We start from the raw sequence: 13,051 nt of genomic DNA, 5'->3' as shown, positions 1-13,051 counted from the left end.
GATCGTTGGGAGGTCTTAACAACAAGCTTTATTTTCACACCCTCAGTTTTATCTCTATTCTGTATCCTGTTTTCCTGGCAGTGTTCTGTATTTGACATTTGCTTAGAAATCATTAATTTTAGCAGTGTGTGCCGTCTGGAGGCAAAAAATGGTCAAAACACTGTTTTTTGGGGGGTTTTGTTTTTGAATAACAAAAATAAAGATTTTCCCTTTCTTTCTTTCTTTTTACATGCCGTTTACTATAAGTAGCAAAAAGAGGCCAGGTAGTACAATATCACTTTGCAAAAACTCCTTAACTCAATTAACTAGTTCATTACGCGTATTTTTTACTTTCCACAAAACTGCAGCTAATGGTGTAGCTCAACTTACTGCTACTACATAATTAACCCCCCTTCCTGTAATTTCCAGTAGCAAGTTCCTCATTTCCTTCTGAGCCCTCATGAGCAGTGTCCCCTGAGTCAAGATTTCTAGTTGTAGTCTGTTCAAGACTATTAGGTTTTCTCTGACATGCTCCTCAGACTCCTCCCAGCCTCTGCCCACTGCCAGGTTCCACCACTCCCACATGTATTTGTTACAGCAGCACCCACTTCCAGGAATCCAAGTCTATTTATTCCTTTTCTCATCTTACCTCTCTGGTGGTGACTATTCTCATGAGCTTAAAGAATGTTATTTTGTTTGTGAGGATTTCTTATAAAATTATACTCTTGTTTTATGAACATCAATTTTTTACTTTTCTAAATGGCATTCTTTTATATATCTTACTAGGGGCCCGGTGCACGAAATTCGTGCACTGGGTGTGGGGGCGGGGAGAGTGTCCCTCAGCCTAGCCTGCCCCCTCTCACATACTGGGATCCCTCAGGCGTTGACCCCCATCACCCTCCGATCGCCTGATCAGCCCCTTGCCCAGACCTGACGCCTCCGCCAGAGGTGTCAGGCTTGGACAGGGGACCCCCATCTCCCCCTGATCACTGGCTCTGGCCCCCGCCCAGGCCTGAGGCCTCTGGCCCAGGAATCATGCCTGGGCAGGGGACGCCCATCTCCCTCTGATCGCTTGCTCCACCCCCCGCCCAAGCCTGACGCCTCTGACCCAGGCTTCAGGCCTGGGCAAGGGGACCATCATATCCCCCCAATCCCCGGCTCCGCCCCCCACCCAGGCCTGATGCCTCAGCCAGAGGAGTTGACCCTCATCACCCTCCGGTCACCAATCACCAGATCGGCCCCTTGACCAGGCCTGAGACCTCCTGGACAGGGGACCCCCAGCTCCCCGCGGTTGCAGGCTCCGCCCCTGCCCAGTCCTAATGCCTCTGGCCTAGGCGTCCGGCCCAGGCAGCGGGGACCTGCAGTGGCAGCGGGGGGCGCCGCGATCATGGGCTTCGCTTTAGGCCCAGGCAAGGGACCCCTAGCTCCTGGGACTGCCAGCTTCGACCGTGCCCAGCTCCCATCGCTGGCTCCAACCCTACTTCCTGCTATCACTGGCCAGGGCAGCAAAGGCGCCTGATTCTCTGATCATGGCTCGGGGGCAGGGCAAAGGCAGCCCCAGGGCCGCCTTTGCCCTGCCCCCCAGCTCTTAGCTCCCCCCTGGGTTTCAGATCACTGTCAGTGGCAGGGGGCTTCTTCCTGCTTTCCCTTTCGCCTCCCTGCATTGTGCCTACATATGCAAATTAGCCGCCATCTTGTTGGCAGTTAACTGCCAATCTTAGTTGGCAGTTAATTTGCATATAGCCCTGATTAGCCAATGAAAAAGGTATCGCCGTACGCCAATTACCATTTTTCTCTGTTATTAGTGTAGATTCCGGTTCCCACTCTTATCAACTATGACTATGCTTTCAAGATCCATCCCTGTTGTTATGTAGACATCTAATCCATTGCTTCCAACAGTGTGTAGTACACCATGAGTTCTACTCCACCCCCAAGCCCCATATATTTTCTGTCCAATCCCCTGAGGTTGGCTCCAAAATTACCTCCAACTTCTTGCCATCATCACAAATAATGTGGCATGGGCATCCTAATTCATGGACCCTTATGAAACTGTGAGAATTTAGTTGGGATATGTGGACACCCAGAATGGAAGTTGATGGTACGTGGGTTACACATATGCTTAATTTGACTAGACAGTGCCAAATTATTCATAATAAGGCTGCAAAGTCTTTATTCCCACCAGCCATAAATAAAGGAGGCTGTATCCCACATCTGGGCTGACACCCAGTATTATCATCCACTTAAAAAAAAATTTTAGTCTATTTGGTATGAAATGATATCTCATTAATATTTGATTTGCATTTTCCCTGACAATTGGTCAGTTAGAGCATCTCCTCATATACTTCCACAAACCGCCTATTCATATCCTTGTTTGCATGTCCTTTAAGATCAGAGGCCAGGTGTGGTTTTTCCCCTGCATTCTTCATTGTTCCCAGAACACTGCTGGACGTTGATTAGTGATTGATGAGAAGGTCAGTGTGGCTGTGTTATTTGAGCTTCGGGATTTTGAGGCCTACTTTCCCTCCACAGAGCCTGAGGTGTTTGCCTTCATTCATTCAGAACACATTTATCAAATGACTGCCCTATGCCAAGTCTTCCAGGGCAACTCTCCCTCCCGGCAAAACCCAAATGACTTGTCAGTCACTCTATCAAATGAACAGAAGAATGAAACTGGTCACACCAGTGATTTTGAATCAGATAGACTTTAGTAACATTTAAAATGCCCTTTTATAGACACAAACATTCTATGATCTTGATACAAGTATAGTGACTGATTGATTTTTCTTTCACTGTTGCTTTTAACTGCCACGTGCCTTAAGCAAGGCAAGACCCAAGGAATCTTGGCTGTGTCTTTGCCCATTGAGAGGAGACTCAATGTAGCATTAAAAAATTTTTTTTTTCTGCTTTCTAGGACCATTCTCACATCTTTAGTGAACAATGATTGCTGAAAAATACCATGGATTTCATAGACAAAAAGTAAACTCTTCTGCTCACTGTCCCCTGTAAAGGTCACAGGTCCCAATGTGACAGCATTGATCTACAATTGCAGAGAGAGGAAGGGTTCTCAGCCCTGGCCTAACAACTCCCACATCCACCTACCCTAGGGCAGGGTTAAGTGCCCAACTCTGTCTTGACTGAAACATCTCTACGCCATATTGTAACCATAGCTGACCCTTCAACAGCGTGGATTTGTGGGTACTGACCTACTGCACAATCAAAAATCTGACTCCCCCAAAAGGCTTTGTTGACTAAAAGCCTTACTGATAACATAAACATTCGATTAACACATATTTTATACATTATATGTATTATATGCTGTATTCTTACAATAAAGTAAGCTAGAGAAAAGAAAATATTATTAAGAGTATCATAAGGAAGAGAAAAATACATTCACAGTATTTATCGAAAAAAACAAAAAAAACACCCGTAAATGGACCCACACAGTTCAAACCCATGTTGTCCAAGGGTCATCTACTAGTATATCTGTTTATTTGCTTTTCCTCTTCTAGATTTGAAACCTATTGTGTTTTACTCATTTAGTTATTTTACTGTACTTTGCAAGGCACTTGTCAGGTGTTTAATAAGCATTTATTGAACAAATGGATGCAAGAAAAAAGCGTTTACTGAGCACTTGCTGTATACTATGCCAGATGCTTGGAATTCTTAGATGAATAAGGCAGGTTAGTGTGCCAAATGTACAGAGGAGGCGTACTGTATCCTTTGGGGAGATGAGCTTCTATAAAGGGGAGTTGCCATTTTTTGCACACAACTTTTTCATTTCCAAAAAAAAAAAAAAGTTCTGCCCTTGAATTCTGGATGTGACTTATATTTTAATTGCAAGAAATAGGCTTTCTCTCCGTGTGTATGTGTGTGAGAGGTATGGGTGTGGGTGTGGCTATTGCCTGTCTGACTGTGTTCAGCCATTCCAGCCTGGAGTCAGTATAGGGAGGTTGAAGGCCTTTTGCCCACCATCCCAAGGGGCTTGTTCAAATGCCTAGAGCATCATGCAGGGCTGCAGTGCTGACAAAGAAGTGAGCCTCCTAATAGTGGACACAACCCCTTTGGCATGTTATCCAACAATTGGAGAAATCTGAGTTGCCTGGGAGTGAGCCTTCCCAGCTCCACCCCAAATCCATTTTCAACTCTTTGGTCAAGCCAAAGGGACCTGGGTAAGTTTTGTCCAAAGGATTGAGGTTTGAGGGAGACTTAGATAGGTAAGTTTGCTGTAAGGTCTTGCTGTGAACCACTTGGAAAACATACCAGTCAGAGCTCTGTACCTCACTTCACATCAGACTCAGTGAGAAGGTTTGGACAATGATTTCTAAAATGGCTAATAGGCCTGGGGCAGAGCCTAAAGCAGGGGTTGGCAAACTTTTTGACTCGAGGGCCACAATGGGTTCTTAAACTGGACCGGAGGGCTGGAACAAAAGCATGGATGGAGTGTTTGTGTGAACTAATATAAATTCAAAGTAAACATCATTACATAAAAGGGTATGGTCTTTTTTTTCAATAGTTTTATTCATTTCAAACGGGCCGGATCCGGCCCGTGGGCCGTAGTTTGCCCACGGCTGGCCTAAAGTATGCTAGATTTTGTGTATTCCATGGAAAAACAAGTACCCATTTCTTTATTCTCATTTAAAAATATCCTATCTAATAATAGATAAACATCGTAATTGACTGTACCTTTGCTATGCCTCCCATTGGCTAATCAGTGTGATATGCAAATTAACCACCAACAAAGATGGCAGCTAATTTGCATACTGCAGGCAGGGCGGGACAGCACAAGCCGCCAGCGCAAGCCACCAACCAGGCCCCTGTGTGCGACCCCAGAAGCCGCCTGCCTGCCGTCCGGGACCCGGATCGAGTCCCAGGCCGCAGGCCGGCCCCCGTGTGCAGCCCCAGAAGCTGCCTGGCAATCTGATCCCAGGCCGCTGGCCAGCCCCAGAAGCCCCAGAAGCCGTCTAATATGGCAGTAACTCTATCAGTAAACACTCTGAAAGTTAGTGGCATAAATGCACCAATTAAAAGACAGATTATGAGGGTAAATCAAAAACAAAACTCACTTTAAATATAAAGACACATATAGATTAAAAGTAAATGAATTAAGCTGTATCCTGTTTTGCTCAGTGGATAGAGCATTAGCCTATGGACTGAAGGGTCCCAGGTTTGATTCCAGTCAAGGGCATGTACCTCAGTTGCTGGCTTGATCCCCAGTCCCTATCAGAACATGTGCAGGAGGCAACCAATCAATGTGTCTCTCCCTTTCCCTTCACTCTCTCTAAAATTCAATGGAAAAATATCCTTGGGTGAAGATTAACAAAAACAAAGTAAATGGATTAAGTAACATTAAAGAGATTATAAGAAAAATATATTCCAAATTTTTTTAGTTGTATAATGGTTATGTTTAAGTTATTAACACCTAAGAAATTGGGTGAAGGGTACATATAATATGCTGTAGTATTTTATAGGTTTTTTTTTACATGTATGAGATTATTTCATATAAAAATATTAAAAAATTAAAAATTAATAAAATATTAATTGAAATGTATCTGCATTACATGAAAAATCTCCTAATTGCTTCTAGCATAATTTATTAAATTGTGCTAAAATTTACAAGGGTTCAATTAAAAAATATCTTAATTCTAAATGGTATAATAGAAAATATATAATAGTGCAGTTATAAGCACTTATCTGAAAATAAAAATTTAAAGAAGTGAACTTAAAGAAGGGATTAGCCAAAGAAAATATATGCACAACCCATGGACACAGACAACAGTATGGTGATGGCCAGAGAGAAGTGGGGGGAAAGAGCTGGGTAGAGGGGGCAAAAGGGGGGAAATAGGGACATCCTATATCCTATCTAATAAAAGGGAAACATAGTAATTAGCCGTGACTTCGCTACCCTTCCCATTGGCTAATCAGGGCGATATGCAAATTAACTGCCAACCAAGATGACGGCCGGCAGCCAGGCAACTGACGGGAACAGGAGGCTTGCTTGCTCCAGTGATGGAAGAAGCCAACATTCCCTGCCTGCCACTGCTGGGCTCTGAGCTGCTCTCTAAGAAACATTGTTACAAATATAGAAGCTAAACAAAACCCCAGAAACCTGCTTTCAGTCAGCTGGGATCTCAGAGTTGGAGTCGCAACAAAGTTTCAAACACAGAAAGTAAACAAAGCCCAGAAACCTGCTTTCAGCAGCCGAGGTCTCACAGCTAAAGCCGGCTCTCAGCTCCAGTGACAGCCATAGAAGGTAAATAAATCCCAGAATTAAAAAAAAAAGGAAAAAAGGAGTGGTTGGGAGCTTCAGTCACCCGCCAGCCTGAAAATGGCCCTCATCCCCTCACCCAGGCTGGCCAGGCACCCCAGTGGGGACCCCCACCCTGAAGAGGGTGTGACCAGCTGCAAACAGCCATCATCCCCTCATCCACGCTTGCCAGGCACCCAAGCGGGACCCCCACCCTGATCCAGGACACCCTTCAGGGCAAACCAGCTGGCCCCCACCCGTGCACCAGGCCTCTATCCTATATATAGTAAAAAGGTAATATGCCTCCCAGCACTGGGATCAGCGGAGCCGCGAGGCCTCCCGGCCTGGGATCAGCAGAGCCACAAGGTCTCCTGAACCCGAGATCAGGGAGCCATGAGGCCTCCTGAATCCGGGATCAGTGGAGCCGTGAGGCCTCCTGAATCCGGGATCAGCGGAGCCGCGAGGCCTCCTGAATCCGGGATCAGCGGAGCCGCGAGGCTTCCTGGCACTGGGATCAGTGGAGACACGAGGCCTCCTGGCCCCTGGAGCAGCGTGACAGGGGGCAGCGCCCAAACTCCCGATTGCCCTGTGGCTCTGTGTGTGACAGGGGGCGGGGCCACAACCTCCCTATCCGCTCTGCTCTGTTCGTGACAGGGGAAGGCACCCCAACCCCCTGATTGGCCCTGCTCTGTGCCTGATAGAGGGGAGCTCCCCAACCCCCTGATAGGCCCTGCTCTGCGTGTGTCAGGGTGCGGCGCTCCAACCCCCCCATGGGCCCTGCTCTGTGTGTGACAGGGTGGAGCTGCAACCTCCCCATCGGCCCTGCCCTGAGTGTGACAGGGGGGAGTGCCCCAACCCCCGATTGGCCCTGCTCTGTGGGTGACAGGGGACGGTGCCCCAACCTCCCATCGACCCTGCCTTGAGTGTGACAGGGGGCGGCGCCCCAAACCCCCAATCGGCCCTACCCTGAGCGTGATTGAGGGTGGCATCGCAACCCCCTGATTGGCCCTGCTCTGTGCGTGACAGGGGGGAGCTCCCCAACCCCTTGATGGGCCCTGCTCTGTGCGTGACAGGGGGCAGCGCCCGAACCCCCTGATCAGCCGGCTCTGTATGTGACAGGGGTGGCACCACAACCCCCTGATCCGCCCTGCTCTGTGCGTGACAGGGGGTGGTGCCGCAACCTCCCCATCGACCCTGCCTTGAGTGTGACGGGGGCGGCGCCCCAACCCCCCAATCGGCCCTACACTGAGCGTGACTGAGGGTGGCATCGCAACCTCCTGATCCGCCCTGCTCTGTCCATGACAGGGGGCAGCGCCCCAACTCCCCAATCGGCCCTGCTCTGAGGCCGACCAGGGGCTGCACCTAGGGGTTGGGCCTGCCCTCTGCCACCCGGGAGTGGGCCTAGGCCAGCAGGTCGTTATCTCCCGAGGGGTCCCAGACTGTGAGAGGGCACAAATGGGGCTGAGGGACACCCCCCCACCCCCCCACCGCCAGTGCACAAATTTTTGTGCACCAGGCCTCTAGTAATAATAATAAAAGGCTAATATGCAAATTGAATGGCCTGTTGCTATGATGTGCACTGGCCACAAAGGGGGCAGACGCTCAGTGCAGGAGCTGCCCCCTGGTGGTCATATGGGGGGTGCCACTCAGCCAGAAGCTGGCTCATGGCTGGCCAGTGCAGAGGTGGTGGCAGGAGCCTCTTCCACCTCCGTGGCAGCACTAAGAATGTCCAACTAACAGTTTAGGCCCGATCTCTTGGGGGCCTAAGCCTTTAGTCAGACATCCCCTGAGAGCTTCCTGGCTGCCAGAAGGATGTCTGACTGCAAGCTTAGGCCTGATACCCCGGGGAGTGGGCCTAAGTCAACAGGTGGGCATCCCCCAAGGGGTCCTGGACTGCAGATGGGTGCAGGCCGGGCTGAGGGACCCCCTTCCCAAGTGCACAAATTTTTGTGCACCGGGCCTATAGTATACCTTATAAAAGGTTTCTTCGTGAAGAATCATTTAATGATTGGCATTTGAATCAAGCGAAACAAATTTGGGCTTTCTTGAGCAAATCCCTAAAGAGATTTCCTTCATTTTCATATCTATGGACTTTGAGTAGTGGAGTCTGATGTGAAATAATCTTCAATACATTTTTTCCATTGATATTCTACAGGACAGGCTTCTATTATCTTTATTTGTCCCATGATCTTGAATCACTTGCTCAATAACTACAGCGTGGGCTTCAGTTAAATATGTAATTCCTGCCTTGTCATTCTTTTAAAAAATTATCAGACTCTTTTGCTTGTGTGCAATTGTTAACACTATCTTTTATGTGCTTAGCCAATTTTAAACAAGATCTAGTGCTCATGATTTCCTCCCTTCCTTCTTTTCTTCCTTCCTCCCTTCTTTTATTGCTTTTGTAAAGTTATGTGAGCTTTTACATCATAAGTCAAAATAGTCAAGAGCAGACAAAGTGATGAATGCTATCGCTAACAATACTTGGGTGATGTGAGGACGACTAATAGAGCAGGGGTCTGCAAACATTTTCTGTAAATGGCCAGTGAATATTTTAGACCTTGTGAATTATATAGTCTCTCTCGTAACTACTCATCTCTGCCTTCATAGTACCAATGCAGCACTACACAATATGTACATTAATGGGCACGGTTGTGTTCCAATAAAACTTTATTTACAAAAACAGGCAACAGGCCAGATTCAGCCTGTAAGCTGTAGTTTACTGATTCCTAATCTAGAGCAAGTGATAGTGTTATCATGGGGTGTTCTCTGTGTCCCCATCTGTTTTGGCTTTTTAAAAAAAACATTTTTATTGATTCTTAGAGAGAGAAGAAAGGAGAGAGAGAAACATTGATTGACTACCTCCTGCATGCCCTCTACTGGGGATGGAGCCCACAACCTGGGCATGTGTCTTGGCTGGGGAATCAAACCAGCAACCTTTGGTGCATGGGACAATGCCCAATCAACTGAGCTACACAGGCCAGGGCTCCTCACCTGTTGCTGGTGGAGATGGGCTTCTTGCAATGTCATGAGAAAAGGAATTTTCTGAGACTTGCATGGGAGAATGAGTGGTATTTCTTTGCATGAAATTAAATCCCTGAGTTTCCAAGGTCCATCTGCCTCTGTTCTGCCAAGAAAAAAATCCAGCTGTGTCTTCAGCAGAGCTAGGATTAAAGCCATTGCCCAGAGTTTCTGCTCCAATTTGCACAGCCCAGTCCAGCACCAGGCTAGCTTAGCTTGTGTTCCCAGGTGCAGTCCATTGTGTGTGGGGTCTGCATGGACATGGGCTATGCAGCTTCTAGGGCCCCAGTGATTGCAGAGGGAAAACGGACAAGTGCAAGGAAGCAGGAGCAAAGCCAGAGGAAGGAGAGGGAGAATTCCTTTGTCTGGGATTTTAACCTATGATTTCTCATGCTTGCAGTGGCTCCACCCCCTCTAGCCATTATTCATCTTAAAACTAGACTGTCAGGCAAGTATCTTCCCTGCGTTACCCCAACTCCACTGCACATGCCCCATCCTCCCTTTTGTTCAGTCGCTTCCTCCAGTGATCTGGGGCATGTGACATTGCAGCTTCCTGGTGAAGCTGTCCAGATGGCCATGCTTATATGTCTGCCCTTCCTTTGGCTTTCTTCCTATTATTGATAAGTAGCTAATTACAGTGGTAAAAATAGAAACAAATAGCCTTGTCTAGGAAAAATATCGGACCTACCCCATGGTCTTTGAAAAAACTCAGTTTGAGCTGTCTCAGCATACAGCACCTGCTGGCCAGTTCTGTTTCTTGAGCTTGCATTTATAGGTAGAGTGTGGGATTACAGTGAGAGTTTTTAGAGATATGTGATGATTAGAAGCTCAAAGTGGCACCCTGCCCTCTTGGTTTTAAGATGAAACCCCTTGGCCTGTCTTAGCTGGGCCCAGGGGAGTTGGGGTTTGGTGCTTGGAAAGAAAAAAGGATGTGCTTCTAGGAGTAAGCCAGGAGATTTATCTTCTAGCAGCCCAGAGTTGAGCTAGAAAAGAAACCAGTTTCCTCAGGTTCTCCTGGGAGCAAGGTTGTTTCCAGTTTTGGAGGGGTCAATGTCAGGGCAGAGCACCTAGGTGTAGAATTCCAGATTTAGGCTGGCGATTCGTATTTCATTGGCAAAGGAGATGCAGTAGCAGTTCTGGTTTCCTCTGTGCAGCTGTTGACAGATGTGAATAATCCATTATCATGTGGACACCTTATAATGTGTTAGCATTGCCAAGGCAATGATTCCACTATCTGCGTGAGGTTTCAGAGGGTGGCAAGGGAGACCTAAAAGAAAGGCAAGAAACCAAAGTATCATTCTCCTGGAAGAGGGCCAGAGAATACCATTAGTGCATGGAGTGGAATTTGCAGCTAAGACCAAATTCTAATTTTCCTTCTGCCTGAGTAGATCTGTAATTTTGTTCTTTGCTCTATCTTTTTTTTTGTTTTCCAAGTCTGAGCAAACACAAGTCATCATGGAGTTCTCGGCTCTGGCAGGCTCCCGCGTGAGCAGCATCTGTTGGGTGGAGGAGTAGTTCATGCTCAAGATGCTTTTAGAGGGCTGACCCTGGGCTGGTGTCAAGCCATCAATTAGACAGTGGGTGAGGGAAGCAGAGAGGCAGAGATGAGGTTGGTAATTACACACTACAGTACAGTTGACCTCCAAGAGCAGGTGGCGGGAGCAAGTGAAATTCCAGGCTCTGTCACTCAGGATTCATTTACTCTTGTGTTTAGGCCTGAGGGGATGCTCATTGATCTGGAAGAGATTGTCTACACTGTTGTTAATAATAAGGGTAATAAAAAATAATGTATTTAATATAGAAGGATATTTTCCTTTCCTTTTAGTTGCTTGAAAGTTGCTGTTATGTCTTTAAAGCCTATATTTCTCTTTCTATCTGTACACATGTATTTATATTTATATACATATACATATACATGTGAAACAGAGGGAGGATCAGTATCTATATCTATATATCAATTCAGAACTTACTACTTCCACACAACTGGCCCTTTGCTAAGGCTTCTGCAGTCCTCATATTTCCATTTCTTCAAAATTGCCTTTTTTTTTTTTTTTAAACAGAGGTACCATTTTTCCTGTTTCACAGTTCTAGAGAGGTGGGTCCCCCAAAATGATGGAGGACACCCAAGCCCTGGCAGCAGATTTGGTGAAGATCCCTCAGCCTCCCCAGTCCTGCTTGCAGTTTTGATTTCACTCTGAGCTGTGGTTCATTTCGGTGCCCTTTGTCTTGGTGTTCCTCCTTGCCAGTGACCCAGCCTTGCCTTTGGCCTTCAGTGGGTTGTGCTGGGTGCCTTCGTTCAGACCCGAGTGGCCTGGAGTTGAGTGGGTGACAGACACCAGCACATGAGAGCTTTGTTTCCTCAGCTCCTGAGCCACTCAAACACTCCTTACAGTATTAGACCCCAGTGCGCAGTCGATGTCCTGGGCAGACAGAGCTTAGCAGAAGCTGAGATAACTTTCCCATTTCACTGAGGTTATAAAAACGACATTTTGAACGCTAAGTCCTAGCACTCATGACCCTGAGCATTTTCTTCTTCCTTTTTTTTGTCACCATCTTCTTTGAAGACCAAGTCACCTGTTCCTTCAGCCTGAGACAGTGTTTCACATGATAAGGAAAGGAAACACATCAGAAACCCCAGAGGTGCCAATTATTTATGTCTTTCATGCTAACAACTTGCATTTCTTCTACTCATTGGTTCATAGCAAAGTGCCTCTTTCTCTCAAGATGCTGTGCTTAAGTAGCCAGCTTAGACTTTTTAATGAGCAAGTCTCAAAAAAAAAAAAAAAGTAAATTGACTTTTTATGGGGAAACAGGCCATTCCTCAAAAACTATGAAAGATTCTGTCATTCAGAATATCCCTATCCTGTTGGCCTTATTTACAGATTTCAAGAAAAATACATCATCGTAACATTGATGTATAGACCCTGTTGCATCCGATTTCTTGAAGGCCTCTGTCCCTGATAAGGATGCTGGTAATGCGCTCATAAACGCAGGACAACAGAAATGAGACGGTGCCCCGCGGAATATAATGCACACAGATGCTTTTCTAAAATATGCTCATATCCTCTGGAAATCAGGCAATTTGGCTCTGTACCTTGGCTCCGAATGAAATAATGTTCCGGGCGGGGGAGGCAGGTAATAAAAGCGACAATTGTGAAGTGTTACTGGCAGTTTCTTCATTTTTACTGCAAGCTGGGCACACATTTGTCTTCATTGTCAAAGTGCTGGTGTTGTTTACGAGTGAGAGACAAGGAAGCAGGAAAGCTTATTCAGTTCTCTTGGCCGGGAAAACACCATTTCCTCATCACGAATCCAAAACCACATCTTGGGTGGGAATTGGGTGACACATTGCTTTAAATTTGGTCAGAGCTGGAAGATTATTTTGGTACTTTCCCCACCTGCCTTGCCTGTTGAAATACCTGGTGAGAGTTGTTATTCGAGCATGAAATCCAAACAAACATGGCCATTGCTGCCTCACTGGGTTTCAGTGGGCTGGATATTGAGAAGAGCTGTGGGGTCCAGCCTTAGACAGTTTGGAAAACCTTTCTCAACCTTTCTCCGTTTGTGGGAAACCAAAAATGGGCACAGTAATTCTGCAGGCAGAGTGACAGCTGATCAGCTCCATCGCTATGGACAGTAATGCAGGCAGAAAAGCTTTATTCTGCATCCAGGCCGCCAATCAGCTTGATTGGCAGGACAAAGCTCAGACCTGGGAGGGCATTACTCTCAGAGTGCCTCGCACACCTATTGGATGAAGAACAAGAAGGAACTTGTAATCCCTTCCTTGAGCTTTTGAGAAAAACCAGCTCA

Source organism: Myotis nattereri (assembly GCF_964212035.1).
Source record: "Myotis nattereri genome assembly, chromosome: 7".
Taxonomy (NCBI): Eukaryota; Metazoa; Chordata; class Mammalia; order Chiroptera; family Vespertilionidae; genus Myotis; species Myotis nattereri.
The sequence above is the reverse complement of the archived record's forward strand: the minus strand, read 5'-3'. Positions refer to the sequence as shown.